The sequence below is a fragment of the Jatropha curcas genome, chromosome 2 (genome assembly GCF_041381405.1).
Source record: "Jatropha curcas cultivar XTBG-Jc1 chromosome 2, XTBG_Jcur_1.0, whole genome shotgun sequence".
In the NCBI taxonomy this organism is placed as follows: domain Eukaryota; kingdom Viridiplantae; phylum Streptophyta; class Magnoliopsida; order Malpighiales; family Euphorbiaceae; genus Jatropha; species Jatropha curcas.
Genome location: NC_143152.1, coordinates 33206899 through 33218429, shown reverse-complemented (window position 1 = coordinate 33218429; position 11531 = coordinate 33206899).

Here is an 11531-nt window from a genome sequence, read left to right as displayed (position 1 = left end):
TATATTAGGGTTTTATTAATCTACTTCAAATAAGTGCAAATAACACGACGCGAGTAAAACTCTACTAAATATCATCAGATATGGAACGAATTGTCGGAACGAATTGTCGGAACGAGTTGTCATAACCAAAGTTAATATTTTAATTTTTTTTCTACGATAGTGATTACATTGTGTGTGTATCTTAACTCGTTACTTTTCAAAAATGTTTTCATATTTAGAAGATTTAAGCACCTTAATGATTAACTAAGTTTATATTTTTATCAAAAGATTTCAAATTTTTCTGAAAATAATATATTAGAGTTTCATTAATCAACCTAAAATCAGTATAAATAATACAAGACAAATAGAACTATGCTGAAAATCACCAGATATGGAATGAACTGTTGAAAATCACCAGATATGTAACGAACTATCGGAACGAGTTGTTAAAGCCAAAGTAAAGATGTCAAAATTATCATACTTAATAAAAAAAAAAAAATCTTAACAAAAGATTAAATAGAATTTTGATGATCATGCAAAAAAATTATATTCCTTAATTTGAGTATTTGCCAAATCACAATCCATTAATGTTATTAATCATATTATTTTTCAATCCAAAGCAAAAAGGGATCTTTTAAAATACAGTTGTTCTACTAATTTATTAGGCTTTCTTCGGCGTTAAAGATTGAAAAGAAATTGGCAAAAAACTTTTACGATCTGTGGTCTGAACAGAGATTATATCTCCTCATTATACTAACAAAAGAAAAGAATAAAAAAAAAAAAGAAATATTGAAAAGAGATTTACCTTAGCCATTGCAAACCTTATTTGATGCTTAATTGCAGATTCAATGGATGTGAAAAGGCCATTTGGATAATTTATAGTTCATCATGTGCAAAAAAAGCACAAGAAAACTATTTAGGCAACAATCTAATTACTAATACATGATAATTATTTCGATACATACCAACAATTATGTATGTACATCATGAGTCATTATATTAATACATTATACATACGTATGGTATCTTTATAATAAAGTAGAACAATCTATTAATTAATTTCCGTAGGATACTAGTCCATTTTATTTATACCATGTAGAGGATTCCCATTCTACATATTCATGTCGAGAAATATAAATTTCTGCCTATGATTATACCATGAATCATCTAAAAAATCTCTTAAAATGGAATTTTCTTGGAAACAATTAAGGTAGGATTAATGTGGGGAACTAATCCATAAAATTTTCTTGGGAAAATTTTTTCTTAAAATGGAATTTTCTTGGGAAACAACATGGCTCATTAATCCTAGAGAGTTCAATTGTAATATTACATAATGATAATTTTATTTTATTGATTCAAAAGATCGAGACAAAGATATTTTGGGCATAATTAATTATTTTATCAGTAGTTAATTGTTTTAACAGCTGTCAGTAATTTTATTAATGTTTCATCAATGTTAAAGGGAATAATGTTTGATGATCCGTTTCCTCAAATTCTAAACGTTAAAATAAATATTATGCCGCTGAACACTAAACGTTACGTTAAAAGTTGTTACTGAACGTGATACAAATTGAAGTATAAATACATAAAAATTCAGATTAAATTATATATATATATAAAATTTGTTTTGTTCTGTGTTGTTTAACATTTGCCTATGCCTAAAAGGCACTAATTGCGAATCACAGGATGGGACAAAGCTTTTGAAACCAAATTGATTAAAGAAAAAAAAAAAATCTAAAATTATGGTTCATAGTTAAACCTAAATAAAAAAAAGAACATTTTGCAGTCAAAATGATTCATTTTTTGAATTCTGATACTTCTAGTCTAAACCCCATACTATATATACAATTGCGATTTGCATGGAAAGAAAAGAGTATATATATAGTTCCTATTGATGATAATGACATTATAACACTCCATCAAAGATTCTTCACATTCTGTTTTTCTCAAATATTTTAATTGTATTTCTAGAGAAGAAACATATAAATGGAGAATCATATTTTAGTTAATTAGTGTTTATTATATATGAGCTAACATGATAATCAGGTACGATCTGGTTGATCTTTCTACTTGCTTGGAAATAATAGATCTCAAGTTCGAGTTCTTTGGACCACACGGGTTTGCAAGTCTATTCCGCAAAATTAACTGTTAGCTATTTCAGTAGCATTTAACTGTTTGAATAACTTTTTATAAAATATTAAAAGTTAAACGTTACATAAGTTAACATTTAAAAACTAATTTAAACTCTATGTTTCAGAATACTATAAAAAAATAAAATTTAATATTTTGACAACTTAAAAAGCTGTCGCCGAATACATCAATTTAGCAACCATAAAAGGGAAGGATAATCATATTAATGTCTTTTCCTCATAATGAATAATCAACTTAACTAATTTCACTTTCTAATCACAAATCAACATCATTGTATGAAAAGTACTATATGCTTTAGAAAAAGCAATAGAGAGACTTGAAGCAAAGCTTTAGAATATAACCAAACAACAATTATTATCAACCTTTTAACTAAGGACCATTGATTATGTAGGTATCAACCATGACAGGCTACATATATTAGATACTGCATTAGCTGGTAAGCAAAGATATTTTTCTCATTTTTAGATATTAATTAAAAAAAGTGTAATCAAGAATCTCTTAATAAATTTTTTTTTTTTTGTTTATAAATAAAGCTTAACTATAATAATTATAGTAAAAGGCAAATGAAAATGTAAAATGAAGGAAAAAGGAAAAACCAAGAAATGAATGAAGAGAGAACCCTAATTTTTATATAGTGGAGTGGAAAGGAAAGGAAAATTTTGGAAGGTTTATAATGTTTCAATTGTTTAAGGAAGCACATGGTAGAACCCTTCAAAAGGGGCAAAAGGGATCTTCAAAAGAGCATATAACTTCTTTTTACTAATTTAGATGGTCACCATTTCTTACAGCTATCAAAAAAAAAAAAAAAAAAGACCAAAACAAGACCTTTTCTATTGCCTTTTGCCCTGGCATCAATAGTGCCTTCTTTCACTCTTTTGTTTTTGGCTCCTAATTTCAAAGTCAAGTGAAAGTATAGAATACCCAAACTTTGCTAATCTTGGCAAACATAATTTCTTTTGAGTAGTTTTTCGTAAAAAAACGACAATAGCTTTTTAAGTAACTTTTAGCGTTTTGACAAGTTAAATGTTAAGTTTTATAATATTCAGTAACATAACGTTTGAATTAGCTTTTGGAAATTAATGTAATATTTTATAAAAAGTTAACTCGTGTGACATTTTATAAAAATTAGCATTTAGCTGGTGAAAACGCTACCTTAACCTTTGAAAGTTAGTTCAAACTTTGTGTTACTTAACACTATAAAAAATAGCATTTAATCAAAATGCTAAAAATTACTTAAAAATTATTATTGAACACAGTCTTAATAACTGGCAGACTTAATAGGGATTAAGTAGACTAAGAAAGTGCAACTTCTCAGAAGTGTGTATTATTCTTTGTTTGATTTCCATTATTAATTCAATTTCCGAAAAAATGATTCTAGAATTATCAACGTGGTACATGGTATTTGAAAAAAGAGAGAGCAGAAACATTTTTTTAGGTAAGAAAATTGAAAAAAAGAACAAAATATTTTAATTTGTTAGATAAATAATGAATTGTTAGAAATTACATTATTAGAAATAACAGCTAATGTGATATAATTTATGAAGAATATTAACCAATATGGCATGATTCTCTTAATCAGGGACCTTAAAACTTAAGGAAGCAATTTCTATCAGTGATTCTGTGATGCCTAATGGCTCTGAAATGATACATTCCTCTATATATTACATCAATGAATATATATATATATATATATATATATATATATATTGAACTGATACATCAATGAATATTAGTACTTGAGAACATATTATTCAGTATATTTGAAAAAAAAAAAAAACAATTAACCCTCACCAATGGTTTTCATTCAATTGATATGATAGATAAATTGAAATAAATACAATATTTTAATTAATTATATTGTTATTAAATTAATTAAAATATTCACTATTTTTAGCTTCTTTGGAACTGAAAATGATACCTCCAAATGCTAAACTTAGTGAACATAAATCTACATTAGAAAGAAAAACACAAAACAAAACGAAACAATCAAGAATATGAATGAACCTGGAAGAGAGAGGAATTAATTAAGATAAGAACACAATTAAATTAAAACAATTCTTGATAATTTTTATTCAATTAATTAGGATTCACAAACTAGTTACAGGTTACAACATTAAACAAATAACATTACTGATATTTATATATATGAACACTAAAGACACAGGAAATTAACAGCAGCAGCAGCAGTAGAAGAAGAGGAAGAAGAAGAAGAAGAAGAATTTTATTAAATTTAATGAATAATTAATTAGGCTGGTAAATTTGGCGGTCAGATTCAGAAAAACGAGTTGCATGAAAATGAGCTATAAAAGCAGAGGTTTTGATAGTAATTCGAGGATCAGCAACTCCCCATGGACCTCGTCCATCTTCATCACTTCGAAAAGGCCTTGTTGTACTTGGAACGTCGTCGTTGTTATCCTCTACTCGTCGTGTCCTTCTTGACTTGAAGATGTTAAAGGCAGCTGCGAAAGAAAGAGATGATTTCTTGTTTTGCCGGTTGTTCCCACCCATAATGATAGATTTTCTTGCTTCTAATGATACAGACTAAGTGTACTTCTTTTCTTTGTTTCTTGAATGTGGGTTAATGAGTTTGGTTGATGTCAGAAGGAGAGGGTTTGGTGGGTTTATATAGGCGAAGGGTATTGGGCAAAATAATTAGAAAGTGGAGGGAATCTTGATTCTCAGGGAAGTTGGATGGTGAAGACGAAATATATGCAAGGCAAGGGCCAAGAAATAACTAGTAGTGTGTTGGTAAAACTTTTGGCAAGGACACATGTATTGTTGTCCGCAACTTTGGACATTGACCCTTTCAAGCTTTTTTTTTTTTTTTTTTTTTTTTTTTGGGGTCTTCTCTACTTTTTTTGGCTCAACTCTTCCATGAACTAGCATCTTTTTGATTTTCTTGGCACCTCTACTTTTAGTTTAGTAGTATTGCTATTGCTATTGGAATGTAATGGTTGTATTCATTGCCTAATTCCTGGACACTTCTTGCCATTTTTTCTTCTCTTAATTTCCAAGAAATGGTTCACCCTTCTTCTTCTTCACAGAATAATTTTCCATTCTTTATACATCAAAAATTCTTAAAAGCTTAATTAACGGTTCAAATTTCATTTCTGATTTCTTGCATCATAAGATAGACGCTCCTTTACATTTTATTTATTGTCAATTGATTTATAATTCTAGTAAACTTTTATCCGTCAAATATCATATTTCTTGTAGCACCCATATCATATAAGATTAAACTTAAAATTTCTACTATCATGAGTGAAATTTGAATTCATAATTTGTGGAAATGATCATAAATCGCTTGCCATTAAACCAGACTTGTTTGTTGGTTTTTCTCAAATTAGTGAAAACGGAGCGTTAATGTGCGGGTTTTTAATTTTATTAGCTAATATTAGAGTTCGTAGAATATAATATATATGCATATACACATGAGAAATTAAAATAATTTGGAAAAATAATGTCACTTATGAGTAGATAATATTTTTTATAACTCAATTACTATACATCTAGAATTAATTTATGCTTAATCCTTAAACACTCTATGAATAATTTAAATGCTAAAAATATCATAATTAAGTAACTTTTAGCATTTTGACAAGCTAAATGCTAATTTTTATAGTATTCTGTAACATAATATTTGAATTGGCTTTTAGAGATTAATGTAATGTTTTATAAAAAGTTAACTCATGTGACATTTTATAAAAATTAGCATTTAGCTGGTGAAAACGCTACTTTAACCTTTAAACGTTAGTTCAAACTCTGCGTTACTTAACACTATAAGAAATAACATTTAGTCAAAACACTAAAAATTACTTAAAAAATTATTATTGAACACAACCTTAATCACTTTTTGCATAAAGGATTATTAATTGATCAATTAATTTATTTATGAAAATAAATAGGGATTAAGCAGACTAAGAAAGTGCTAACTTCTCAGAAGTGTGTATTATTCTTTGTTTGATTTACATTATTAATTCAATTTCCGAAAAAATGATTATAGAATTATCAACGTGGTACATGGTATTTGAAAAAAGAGAGAGCGGAAACATTTTTTTAGGTAAGAAAATTGAAAAAAAGAACAAAATATTTTAATTTGTTAGATAAATAATGAATTGTTAGAAATTACATTATTAGAAATAACAGCTAATGTGATATAATTTATGAAAAATATTAACTAATATGGCATGATTCTCTTAATCAGGGAACTTAAAACTTAAGGAAGCAATTTCTATCAGTGATTCTGTGATGCCTAGTGGCTCTGAAATGATACATTCCTCTATATATTACATCAATGAATATATATATATATATATATATATATATTTTGAACTGATACATCAATGAATATTAGTACTTGAGAACATATTATTCAGTATATTTGAAAAAAAAAAAAAACAATTAACCCTCACCAATGGTTTTCATTCAATTGATATGATAGATAAATTGAAATAAATACAATATTTTAATTAATTATATAGTTATTAAATTTAAATTAATTTGAAAATTGATCAAGTATGTAGATATGAGAAAGAGTTGTTCTAATTTCAATTCTTAACTCTCCTTATTTTAGCTTTTTCGTTTTTTTTTTTTTTTTTTGTATTTTTCTTTAAATAAATTATAGATTTACATCCATTTAGAATAAATTCTAGGTTTATATCCATTTAAAATATTTTCTATATTTTCTTATTCTTTATGAGCTGTTTATATAGGTTTAAATTTGATTCTTGAAATTATACTATATTTATTTTTTGAAGGAATTGAAATTGAGTAAAAATTACAAAAATTCATGGTTGTAATTACCTAATCAGGGGTAAAAAAAAAAAAAAAAAAAAAAGAGAGAGAGAAAGAAACGACAAAAATTAGGACATTTTCAGAGAGTAGAAGTAAAAGGGTACAGAAAGATTGAGAAACAAGAGAGGTACCATGAACAATAATTTGTCCTGGATAAACCACAACCCCTCTTCTTGGAAATGTGTTGGATTCCAGAATAAGAGGAACAATGTTATGTCCAAGCAGCATCTTCCTTAATAAGAGAACCGTACATCAAACTTTTTTAGTTCAAAAAACTTTAATTGAAATCAACGAATCAAACATTTCAACCTGAATTTGATTCATAAAATATTTAAATTAACTCAATTTCAATATATTTAACTTGGAATTCGAATAGTTTGGATTCCAATTTCAAGCTCAGTGAAGTTCAATTTTAATTATTAAAAAATAATATTAAAAATTAATTTATGAACTTGAGGGGTTCTATCTTGATCAAAACCCGCAATCAAATTCTTTTAAACTCTTTTCTTTTTAGTTCTTTTTCTCATGTTTACCAGCTGGTAATAGAGTAGCTCATTTCTTAGCTAAAGAAGCTCTCTTTTCTAGTTATGAGAAGCTTACACAGATAAAAGAAGTTCCCTCGTCTTTAAATGTTCTTGTTCAGACTGATTCAGCCTCTTTTGATTTGTAATATATATCTTCTACATTTATCCTAAAAAAAAAAAAAAATTCCGGCGAGCAAGTTGAGTTTGAGCAGAGAAAGTATTAAAAATCGATAAATCAAATATTATCTCTGTTTATAATAAGAATATATATATATACTTTCACTTTGGTTTTAAAAATGTAGATACAAAGATTCTTCCGTAGTGTACATAGATATTCACTATTTGTAGCTTCTTTGGAACTGAAAATGATACCTCCAAATGCTAAACTTAGTGAACAAAAATCTACATTAGAAAGAAAAACACAAAACAAAACAAAACAATCAAGAATATGAATGAACCTGGAAGAGAGGAATTAATTAAGATAAGAACACAATTAAATTAAAACAATTCTTGATAATTTTTATTCAATTAATTAGGATTCACAAACTAGTTACAGGCTACAACATTAAACAAATAACATTACTGATATTTATATATATGAACACTAAAGACACAGGAAATTAACAGCAGCAGCAGCAGCAGCAGAAGAAGAAGAAGAAGAAGAAGAAGAATTTTATTAAATTTAATGAATAATTAATTAGGCTGGTAAATTTGGCGGTCAGATTCAGAAAAACGAGTTGCATGAAAATGAGCTATAAAAGCAGAGGTTTTGGTATCAATTCGAGGATCAGCAACTCTCCATGGACCTCGTCCATCTTCATCACTTGGAAAAACCCTTCTTGTACTTGGAACGTCGTCGTTGTTATCCTCCACTCGTCGTGTCCTTCTTGACTTGAAGATGTTAAAGGCAGCTGCGAAAGAAAGAGATGATTTCTTGTTTTGCCGGTTGTTCCCACCCATAATGATAGATTTTCTTGCTTCTAATGATACAGACTAAGTGTACTTCTTTTCTTTGTTTCTTGAATGTGGGTTAATGAGTTTGGTTGATATGAGAAGGAGAGGGTTTAGTGGACTTATATAGGAGAAGGCTATTGGGCAAAATAATTAGAAAGTGGAGGGAATCTTGATTCTCAGGGAAGTTGGATGGTGAAGATGAAATATGCAAGGCAAGGGCCAAGAAATAACTAGTAGTGTGTTGGTAAAACTTTTTGGCAAAGGCACATGTATTGTTGTCCGCAACTTTGGACATTGACCCTTTCAAGCATTTTTTTGGGGTCTTCTCTACCTTTTTTTGGCTGAACTCTTCCATGAACTTGCATCTTTTTGATTTTCTTGTCACCTCTACTTTTAGTTTAGTAGTATTGCCATTGGAATGTAATGGTTGTATTCATTGCCTAATTCTTGGATACTTCTTGCCATTTTTTCTTCTCTTAGTTTCCAAGAAATGGTTCACCCTTCTTCTTCTTCACAGAATAATTTTCCATTCTTTATACATTAAAAATTCTTAAAAGCTTAATTAACGGTTCAAATTTCATTTCTGATTTCTTGCATCATAAGATAGTCGCTCCTTTACATTTTATTTGTTGTTAATTGATTTATTATTCTAGTAAACTTTTATCCGTCAAATATCATATACACAAGAGATTTTGCAGCACCCATATCATATAGATTAAACTTAAAGTTCCTACTATCATGAGTGAAATTTGAATTCATAATTTGCGGAAATGATCATAAATCGCTTGCCATTAAACCGACTTGTTCGTTGGTTTTTCTCAAATTAGTGAAAACCAACCGTTAATGTGAGGGTTTTTAATTTTATTACCTAATATTAGAGTTCGTAGACTATAATATATATGCATATACACATGAGAAATTAAAATAATTTGGGAAAATAATGTCACTTCTGAGTAGATAATATTTTTTATAACTCAATTACTATACATCTAGAATTAATTTATGCTTATTCCTTAAACACTATATGAATAATTTAAATGCTAAAAATATCATAATTAAACATGTTTTATTGGCAACTTAGAGACAAATATCATAGAATATAATTCAATTAATCGCGTGAGGAATAAAAATTAAACTACAAACTAAATTTTGTTTTTTGAACATTTTGGTTAGGTTTAGATTATTAGCGTATGTTTCACGAAGTGTATACATAATTTAATTAGCAGATGCTAATTATGATTATGACACTAAAAACCTAGAACACGTTTTATCTATGATTTAGACATTTAGTTACCACTGATGGATGATTAGTTAAATATGCAATTAGGGATTTTTTTTTTTCCCCCTCACGACCCTACGATAATCAAAAGTAACATTAATCATTAAATCAAAGCAATTTTAAAATCAAAAGAATGTAGTAAAGTGGTCAAAAATGGAGCCAAAGATTTCTTCTTTGAATATATATGGTTCATGAATTAGTTTAGGTTTTTTCTTAATTAAAAACAAAGATGCTTCCCCTTTCCTTGCAAGAAAGATCATTAAATACTATGCTCCGCCAGCTACCTCCATTACAAGAATGTTATGTTAACCCTAATTTTAAATTTAATCAGAGTAATATTCAGATAAAATGCTTTCAACGGTGATAACTCTAGATTTCAAATATTTAATCTTATAAGTAAAATGTATATGGAAAAACCTAATTCTTCGTTACCAACCGCGGAAATTTACTAAATGTTGAAAATATTTATCATCATCTCTAATTATTTTTTCTGGTTCCGTGACGACTTATTACATACCCTTGCCATCATTTAGCAAGTTCCATTTTCTTCTCATTGGTTAGATTCGATAGATTGGAAGAGACCCACAGATTTTTGTGAAGCAGAGAAGCCAAATAATTCTTTTACAGCAGAACATGCAAGCTGTCTAGCTTTAGGGTAGTATCTTTAAAACCCTAAAGATTATATATAAAATAGCTAGAGTTTAGTACTCAAGTGCACGGAACTAATTAATTTTGTTAATTATTCTACTAATAAAAACTAAAAGATAATGCTTTCTTGCTGGAAGCAATATCAATTATTCATTAATTATTAATTAATTTGAACCAAACCAAAACCAACCAGAAAGGAGAAAAAGAAAAGACAAGAATGAAACTTTTTGACACCAACCATCCATGGCTCTACTGTGATTATGATCAAAGTGGGCCTCCAATTCTTGAATTGACGACACTTAATAATTTTAACAACCTATAGCAACTATAATTATTAATTAATTCTTCTTGATTAAGGCAATCTTCCTTCTCTTAACACTGTAGTAGAAGAAAATAAGTTTGGCCAATTTAGGTTAGATGCCTGCGGAGACAGTACATATTCAATTAAATTAATTGATTTGCCTAGTTGTATGTATTGGAACATTTAAATTAAAAAGGTATTTTAAATATTTAGAACTTGCTTAGTGAGCTATCATTTGATTTCGTATATTGTAATATAATTAAATACACTTTTTGTGTAAATACTATAATAGATATACACTGTATTACATTCTGCTATACCATCCATGAACTTGGTATGGTAGTTAATTAATTGAAGATTGTGAAATCTTTTTTTTGGTGGTAACCATCCGCTGTCCGAAATTTACTAGTTCAATTAATTTGGATTTGTGTCGGGTAGTTCAAGAAGGGGATAAATCGCTTTCTACCAAGTTTTAAATGTGCTTTATACCCAAAATTCAAATTTAAAATCTAAGGTTAAGTAAAAGAAAACCTTATCATCCCATCTCACCTCTTTACAAATAATATTTTGCTTGAATTCTTTAATTCTTCCAGCAGAGTTTGTGATATATATATATGTATGTATTATTGATGGTATTTACATTATCAAACAAATTTAGTTACTAATGCACCAATTAATTTCATTATATACTGGATTGGCAAAACTCGCACAATTTTATCCTACAAGTGAAATAATTTTATCCTACAAGTGAAATGAGAAATTTTTCAGGAAGTCATCTATCTTAAGTTTTTCATTAAACGAGCATGCTTAATCTCGGAGTTCTTCCAATTCTCTAAGACATTACACCAAAATCTGTCTCTAATGATTATTTTTCTAATTTTGATATACGATCCGATTCATT